Raw genomic sequence first — 10,247 nt, forward strand, 5'->3', positions numbered from 1 at the left:
CGCTGCTCACCAATGTGAGAAGTTGGCCTGGTATATGATGCTCACTCGTTAAAGTGATCACCTTGTACCATGCCAAGCAACCCTTATGGTGTGGTTGTAAGTCAACCTTTTCGGACTAGCTGCCCTAGTGGTAGCGTAGGCTAAGCAGTCTTTGAGGCTAAACTCGTGAAGCGTGTTAAGCCAGCTGTTTTACCAAATGCAACCCCCTTTTATACCAATGAAAGGACACCACACAGATATATATTCAAAATATATATGTATTTATTTCTCAAAGTAACCCCTAGTCTCTTTATGAGCACAGGAGCACAAATCGTCAAACAAGATTACCGTAGAATACACAGAAGTTGCACTTTATATGGATAGGCCCTGGTGGCCGCTTGAACCATATACTAAAATAGTGGTATAAGTACCACGAACAGAAAAGGGAAAAGGCCTAGGGCCTCTAGAATCGCTGGGCCTACAAGGAGCTAACTTCAGTTAGTGACCAGGAGGTCCACGGGTGGCGTGTGCAGAGCAAATAGTCACACGCGTGCTCCCATAGGTTTCAATGGGTGCGTAAAAAGTACAAAGTTACTGCAAAAAGGATCTTCCGGATGGACTAGGAACTCAAGATTTGGAACACAGGCACTAGAGATGTAATACTACACTTGGGCACAGGAGTGCCAGCTTTACCTCACCCACAGGAAGCGGGTGCATAGGCCTCGAAGTGCGTCGGGTTTCTTCTATCTGTTCCGTGGAGCCTGAAGACAAAGATGCTGCAGGCGGTCGGTCCGGGAGAGATGCGGTGGATCCAAGAGTGGATCAGAGATGTTGAAGACCTGTAAGCAGAGGGGACAGTGTTCACAGTCACTAGCCAGTGACCAGCGTGGCACCAGGTGGGTACCAGGCAATGTCGGGTGCAAACAGGAAGAAAGGTGTAGCTTGTCTCTGCAGCCACGTGGTCCCTGGAGGTTGACGACGTCCAGGAGTCGGTTCACGAACTGTCCCACGCAGGCTCTCGCTGTTGGCAGTGTCGGCGACTTGATCAAAGCAAACAAGCCTTGGCAAAAGCAATTGTTGTAGGAGATGAAATAAGCTGATGGTTCTGACCAGCAAGGTCAGAGGGACTGCTCCTTTGGAGGGGAGCAAGGGCCAGTCTGGAGCAACCAGACCAGCAGTGTATTTCATAAAGTTCGTCGCCAAGATGGCTACTAGCCAGCGGGCCAGCAACCGGTTAGGCGCGTCGAGTGGCAAAATGCAGAAGGGCCCCACGCAGATCGTGGAGATGCTGGAGGGCTCACCTTTGGTGCAGATGCTGCTCGAGGGTTGGGCTTCTCAGATCCCAAAGCACAACTTGGAGGGAGCCTTGGTTGTTGCACTTGTCAGCTTGTCGTGGTCGTTTCAAGATGGCTGGCTCCACGTGTCTCGGTGCCTCCACGGGTCTCCTCTTTTCAGGGACTGTGGATCGGGCGGTGAGAGGTCTGGAGGTCCAGGTCTTGTCAGTCTCTGGGCTCGGGCTCCGGCGGAAGGCGGCGGCAAAGCAGATGTTGATTCGCTGGATGGTGCTTGCGTTAGCAAGGTGGTCACTCCCTGACCACAGGGGAGATTTCCTTCAGTCTTCTGTGCAGCAGAATGTCAAAGTTCCCGTCTTCTTCTTAGTTTCAAGTTGATTCCAGGATGTCTGAAGTCTTAGGACACAGCTCCTACCTTTAAGCGGATTCTAGGGGCCGGACTACCTGCTAGGTCCCTCCCTATGGGTGGGACCAGGAAGGGAGGTGGTTGCACCCCCAATCCAGCTCGCCCCAGGCCTGGGACTGGTGTGCCCCAGGACCGGTTTGAACTGGCATATGCACCGAGGCTCCTTGTGAGCCACAGGCATGTCTGGTTTCTTTCAAGCCCTACCTGACCAATACACAAAATCCTGTCTGGGGTGGTGCACGCACCTCCCCTGGCAGGAAACCAGTGAAGCAAAAAGCAAAAATTTGGGGTGACCATAGGATAGCAGACCCTACTCTCCTACAACCAGCCCCAGCACAACCCTCGACACTACCCGAACACCACTGCACTGCCCTAATCCCTTAAACACCACCCCCAGCATGAGCCCCCAAACCACCCGCACACCACTGCAGTGCCCTATACCCTGAAAAACCACCCCAGCACGACCCCCTACACTGACCGAACACCACTGCACTGCCCTAAACCCTGAAACACCACCCCCAGCACAACCCCCTACACTGCCCGAACACACTGCACTGCCCTAATCTCTGGAACACCACCCCCCTGCATGACCCCCTACACTGCCCGAACACCACTGCACTGCCCTAAACCCTGAAACACCACCCCCAGCAAGACCCCCTACACTGCTGCCCGAACACCACTGCTCTGCCATAAATCCTGAAACACCAGCCCCAGCACGACCCCTACACTGCCCAAACATCATTGCTCTGCACTAAACCCTGAAATACCACCCCCAGCATGACCCCTACACTGCCTGAACACCACTGCACTGCCCTAAACTATGAAACACCACCCCAGCACAACCATCTAAAATGCCCAAACACCACTGCACTGCCCTAAACCCTGAAACACCAGCCCCAGCATGACCCCCTACAATGCCTGAACACCACTGCACTGCCCTAAACCCTGAAAACACCAGCCCCAGCACAACCAACTACACTGCCCGAACACCACTGCACTGCCCGAAACCCTGAAACACCACCCCAGCACGACCCCCTACATTGCCCGAACACCACTGCCCTAAACCCTGAAACACCACCCCCCACACGACCATCTACACTGCACGAACACCACTGCACTGCCCTAAACCCTGAAACACCACCCCCCAACGACCCCCTACACTGCCCGAACGCCTCTGCACTGCCCTAAGCCTTGAAACACCACCCCGCACGAACCCCTACACTGCCCGAACACCACTGTACTGCCCTAAACCCTAAAACACCCCCCTGCACGACCCCCTACACTGCCCGAATAACACTGTACTGCACTAAACCCTGAAACACCACCCCAGCAAGACCCCCTACACTGCCCGAACACCACTGCCTTAAACCCTGAAACACCACCCCCATGAAGACCCCCTACGCTGCCCGAACACCACTAATCTGCCCTAAACCCTGAAACACCACCCCCAGCAAGACCCCTACACTGCCTGAATACCACTGCCCTAAACCCTGAAACACCACCCCCAGCAAGAACCCCTACACTGCCCGAAAACCACTGCACTGCCCTAAACCCTGAAACACCACTCCCTGCATGACCCCCTACACTGCCCGAAAAACACTGTACTGCCCTAAGCCCTGAAACACCACCCCCTGCACGACCCCCTACACTGCCGGAACACCACTGCACTGCCCTAAAGCCTGAAACACCATCCCCAGCACGACCTGCTACACTGCCCGACCACCACTGCGCTGCCCTAAACCCTGAAACACCACCCCCGGCACGACCCCCTACACTGCCCGAACACCACTGCACTGACCTAAACCCTGACACACCACCCCTGGCACGACCCCCTACACTGCCAGAACACCACTGCACTGCCCTAATCCCTAAAACACTACCCCCAGCACGACCATCCAAACTGCCCGAACACCACTGCACTGCCCTAAACCCTAAAACACCACCCCCAGCACGACCCCCTAAACTGACCGAACACCACTGCACTGCCCTAAACCCTGAATCACTACCCCCAGCACGACCCCCTACACTGCCCAAACACCACTGCACTGCCCTAAACCCTGAAATCCACCCCCAGCACGACCCCCTACACTGCCCGAACACCACAGCTCTGCCCTATATCCTGAAACTCCAACCCCAGCATGACCCCTACACTGCCCAAACACCTCTGCTCTGCACTAAACCCTGAAACACCACCCCCAGCATGACCCCTACACTGACCGAACAACACTGCACTGCCCTAAAATCCTGAAACACCGGCCCAAGCACGACCCCCTACACTGCCCGAACACCACTGCACTGTCCTGAACCCTGAAACTCCACCCCAAGCACGACCCCCTACACTGCCCGAACACCACTGCTCTGCCATGAACCCTGAAATCCACCCCAGCACGACCCCTACACTGCCCGAACACCACTGCTCTGCCCTACGCACTGAAACACCAGCACCAGCATGACCCCCTATCCTGCCCGAACACCACTGCTCTGCCCTAAACCCTGAAACACAAGCCCCAGCAATACCCCATACACTGCCCGAACACAACTGCACTGCCCTAAAACCTGAAAGACCAGCACAACCCCCTACACTGCCCAAACACCACTGCTATGCCCTAATTCCTTAAACTCCAGCCCCAGCATGACCCCTACACTGCCCAACCACCACTGCACTGCCCTAGTCCCTATAACACCCCCCAGCACGACCTTCCAAACTGCCCGAACACCACTGCACTGCCCTAAACCCTGAAACAACACCCCCTGCACGACCCCCTACACTGCCCGAACACCACTACACTGCTCTAAACCCTGAAACACCACCCCCTGCATGACCCCCTACACTGCCCGGACACCACTGCACTGCCCTAAACCCCGAAACACCACCCCCAGCACAACCCCTACACTGCCCGAACACCACAGCTCTGCCCTAAACACTGAAAAACGAGCACCAGCACGATCCCATACCCTGCCCAAACACCACTGCTCTGCCCTAAACCCTGAAACACAAGCCCCAGCAAGACCCCATACACTGCCCGAATACCACTGCACTGCCCTAAACCCTGAAAGACCACCACCAGCACGACCCCTTACACTACCCGAACACCACTGCGCTGCCCTAAACCCTGAAGCACCACCCCCAGCACGTCCCCCTATACTGCCCGAACACCACTGCTCTGCCGTAAACCCTGAAACACCAGCCCCAGCAAAACCCTCGACACTACCCGAACACCACTGCACTGCCCTAATCCCTTAAACACCAGCCCCAGCAAAACCCTCGACACTACCCGAACACCACTGCACTGCCCTAATCCCTTAAACACCACCCCCAAACCACCAGCACACAACTGCAGTGCCCTATACCCTAAAACACCACCCCAGCACGACCCCCTACACTGCTCGAACACACTGCTCTGCCCTAATCTCTGGAACACCACCCTCCTGCATGACCCCCTACACTTCCCGAAACCCTGAAACACCACCCGCAGCAAGACCCCTTGCACTGCCCGAATACCACTGCACTGCACTAAACCCTGAAACACCACCCCCAGCAAGACCCCCTACACTGCTGCCTGAACACCACTGCTCTGCCCTAAATCCTGAAACACTAGCCCCAGCACGACCCCTACACTGCCCAAACATCACTGCTCTGCACTAAACCCTGAAATACCACCCCCAGCATGACCCCTACACTGCCTGAACACCACTGCACTGCCCTAAACCATGAAACACCACCCCAGTACGACCATCTAAAATGCCCAAACACCACTGCACTGCCCTAAACCCTGAAACACCAGCCCCAGCATGACCCCCTAAAATGCCTGAACACCACTGCACTGCCCTAAACCCTGAAAACACCAGCCCCAGCAAAACCCTCGACACTACCCGAACACCACTGCACTGCCCTAATCCCTTAAACACCACCCCCAGCATGAGCCCCCAAACCACCCGCACACCACTGCAGTGCCCTATACCCTGAAACACCACCCCAGCACGACCCCCTACACTGACCGAACACCACTGCACTGCCCTAAACCCTGAAACACCACCCCCAGCACAACCCCCTACACTGCCCGAACACACTGCACTGCCCTAATCTCTGGAACACCACCCCCCTGCATGACCCCCTACACTGCCCGAACACCACTGCACTGCCCTAAACCCTGAAACACCACCCGCAGCAAGACCCCTTGCACTGCCCGAACACCACTGCACTGCACTAAACCCTGAAACACCACCCCCAGCAAGACCCCCTACACTGCTGCCCGAACACCACTGCTCTGCCCTAAATCCTGAAACACCAGCCCCAGCACGACCCCTACACTGCCCAAACATCATTGCTCTGTACTAAACCCTGAAATACCACCCCCAGCATGACCCCTACACTGCCTGAACACAACTGCACTGCCCTAAACCATGAAACACCACCCCAGCACAACCATCTAAAATGCCCAAACACCACTGCACTGCCCTAAACCCTGAAACACCAGCCCCAGCATGACCCCCTACAATGCCTGACCACCACTGCACTGCCCTAAACCCTGAAAACACCAGCCCCAGCACGACCAACTACACTGCCCGAACACCACTGCACTGCCCGAAACCCTGAAACACCACCCCCCAATGACCCCCTACACTGCCCGAACGCCTCTGCACTGCCCTAAGCCTTGAAACACCACCCCGCACGAACCCCTACTCTGCCCGAACACCACTGTACTGCCCTAAACCCCAAAACACCCCCCTGCACGACCCCCTACACTGCCCGAATAACACTGTACTGCACTAAACCCTGAAACACCACCCCCAGCAAGACCCCTACACTGCCTGAACACCACTGCCCTAAACCCTGAAACACCACCCCCAGCAAGAACCCCTACACTGCCCGAAAACCACTGCACTGCCCTAAACCCTGAAACACCACTCCCTGCATGACCCCCTACACTGCCCGAAAACCACTGTACTGCCCTAAGTTCTGAAACACCACCCCCTGCACGACCCCCTACACTGCCCGAACACCACTGCACTGCCCTAAAGCCTGAAACACCATCCCCAGCACGACCTGCTACACTGCCCGACCACCACTGCGCTGCCCTAAACCCTGAAACACCACCCCGGCACGACCCCCTACACTGCCCGAACACCACTGCACTGACCTAAGCCCTGAAACAACACCCCAGCATGACCCGTACACTCCCCGAATACCACTGCACTGACCTAAACCCTGAAACACCACCTCCCGCACGACCGCCTACACTGCACAAACACCACTGCACTGCCCTAAACCCTGAAACAACATCCCCCGCACGACCCCCTACGCTGCCCGAACACCACTGCACTGCCCTAAACCTTGAAACACTAACCCCCGCATGACCCCCTACACTGTCCGAACACCACTGCACTGCCCCAAACCCTAAAACTCCACCCCCCTGCACGACCACCTACACTACCCGAACACCACTACCCTAAACTCTGAAACACCACCCCCAGCAAAACCCCCTTTACTGCTGGAACACCACTGCACTGCCCTAATCCCTGACACACCACCCCCAGCAAGACCCCCTACACTGCCCAAACACCACTGCCCTAAACTGTGAAACACCACACCAGCAAGTCCCCAACACTGCCCGTACACCACTGCCCTAAACCCTGAAACACCACCCCCTGCACGATGCCCTGCACTGCCCGAACACCACTGCACTGCTCTAAACCCTGAAACAGCACCACCAACACAACCCCCTACACTACCCGAACACCACTGTGCTGCCCTAAACCCTGAAACACAACCCCCAGCACGTCCCTCTACACTGCCCGAACACCACTGCACTGCCCTAATACCTGAAACACCACCCCCAGCACGACCCCCAAACTGCCCGAACACCACTGCACTGCCCTATATCCTGAAACACCACCCCAGCACGACCCCCTACACTGACTGAACACCACTGCACTGCCCTAAACCCTGAAACACCACCCCCAGCACAACCCCCTACACTGCCTGAACACACTACACTGCCCTAATCTCTGAAAACCCACCCCCCTGCATGACCCTCTACACGGCCTGAACAGCACTGCACTGCCCTAAACCCTGAAACACCACCCGCAGCAAGACCCCCTACACTGCCCGAACACCACTGCTCTGCCCTAAACCCTGAAACACCAGCCCCAGCACAGCCCTCTACACTACCCAAACACCACTGCACTGCCCTAATCCCTGAAACACCACCCCCAGCACGACCCCCCAAACTGCCCGAACACCACTGCACTGCCCTATATCCTGAAACACCACCCCAGCACGACCCCCTACACTGACTGAACACCACTGCACTGCCCTAAACCCTGAAACACCACCCCCAGCATGACCCCCTACACTGCCTGAACACACTGCACTGCCCTAATCTCTGAAAACCCACCCCCCTGCATGACCCTCTACACTGCCCGAACAGCACTGCACTGCCCTGAACCCTGAAACACCACCCGCAGCAAGACCCCTTACACTGCCTGAACACCACTGCACTGCACTAAACCCTGAAACACCACCCCCAGCAAGACCCCCTACACTGCTGCCCAAACACCACTGCCCTAAACCCTGAAACACCACCCCCAGCAAAACCCCCTACACTTCCCGAACACCACTGCACTGCCCTAAACTCTGAAACACCACCCCCAGCAAGACCCCCTACACAGCCCGAATACCCCTGCCCTAAACCCTGAAACACCACCCCCAGCAAGACCCCCAACACTGCCCGCACACCACTTCACTGCCCTAAACCCTGAAACACCACCCCCTGCAGGACCCCCTACACTGCCTGAAGATCACTGCACTGCCCTAACCCCTGAAACACCACCCGCTGCACGACCCCATACACTGCCCGAAAACCAATGCACCGCCCTAAATCCTGAATCATCACCCCCAGCACGACACCCTACACTGCCCGAACACCACTGCTCTGCCCTAAACCCTAAAACACCACCCCCCGCACAACCCCCTTCACTGCCCGAACACCACTGCTCTGCCCTAAACCCTAAAACGCCAGCCCCAGCACGACCCCCTACACTGCCCGAACACCACAGCTCTGCCCTAAACCCTAAAACACCAGCCCCACCACGACGCCCTCCACTGCCCAAACACCACTGCACTGCCCTAAATCTCAAAACACCAGCCCCAGCCTGACTCCCTACACTGCCTGAACACCACTGCTCCTCTCTAAACCCTAAACGACCAGCCCCGGCACGACCCCTACACTGCCCGAACACCACTGCACAGGCCTACACCCTGAAACACAAGCCTCAGCACGACCCCCTACACTGCCCGAACACCACTGCACTGCCCTAAACCCTGAAACTCCACCCCCAGCACGACCCCCTACACTGCCCGAACACCACTGCTCTGCACTAAATCCTGAAACACCAGCCCCAGCACGACCCCTACACTGCCCAAACATCAGTGCTCTGCACCAAACCCTGAAACACCACCCCCAGCATGTCCCCCTACACTGTCCGAACACCACTGCTCTGCCCTAAACCCTGAAACACCAGCACAACCCCCTACACTGCCCGAACACCACTGCTCTGCCCTAAACCCTGAAACACCAGCCCCAGCACAACCCTCTACAATACCCATACACCACTGCACTGCCCTAATCCCTGAAACACCACCCCCAGCACGACCCCCCAAACTGCCCGAACACCACTGCACTGCCCTAAACCCTGAAACACCACCCCAAAACGAGCCACCTAAAATGCCCAAACACCACTGCACTGCCCTAAACCCTGAAACACCAGCCCCAGCATGACCCCCTACAATGCCTGAACGCCACTGCACTGCCATAAACCCTGAAACACCAGCCCCAGCATGACCAACTCCACTGTCCGAACACCAATGCACTGCCCGAAACGCTGAAACACCACCCCCGCACGACTGCCTACACTGCACGAACACCACTGCCCTGCCCTAAACCCTGAAACACCACCCCCCCAACAATCCCCTACACTACCCGAACGCCACTGCACTGCCCTAAACCTTGAAACACCACCCCCCGCACGAACCGCTACACTGCCCGAACACCACTGCACTGCCCTAAACCCTGAAACACCACCCCAGCAAGAGACCCAACACTGTCCGAACACCACTGCCCTAAACCCTGAAAAAACACCCCCAGCAAGACCCCCTACACTGCCCGAACACCACTAATCTGCCCTAAACCCTGAAACACCTCGCCCAGCAAGACCCCCTACACTGCCTGAACACCACTGCCCTAAACCCTGAATCACCACCCCCAGCAATACCCCCTACACTGCCCGAATTCCACTGCACTGCCCTAAACCCTAAAACACCACTCCCTGCCTGACTCCCTACACTGCACGAACACCACTGCACTGCCCTGAACCCTGAAACTCCACCCCAGCACGACCCCCTTCACTGCCGGAACACCACTGCTCTGAACTGGTCCCTGAAACACCAGCCCCAGGACGAACCCCTACACTGCCCGAACACCACTGCACTGCCCTAAACCCTGAAACACCACCACCAGCACGACCCCCTACACTGCCTGAACACCACTGTGCTGCCCTAAACCCTGAAA

The sequence above is a fragment of the Triturus cristatus genome, chromosome 1_1, assembly GCF_964204655.1.
Source record: "Triturus cristatus chromosome 1_1, aTriCri1.1, whole genome shotgun sequence".
NCBI classification, from domain to species: Eukaryota; Metazoa; Chordata; class Amphibia; order Caudata; family Salamandridae; genus Triturus; species Triturus cristatus.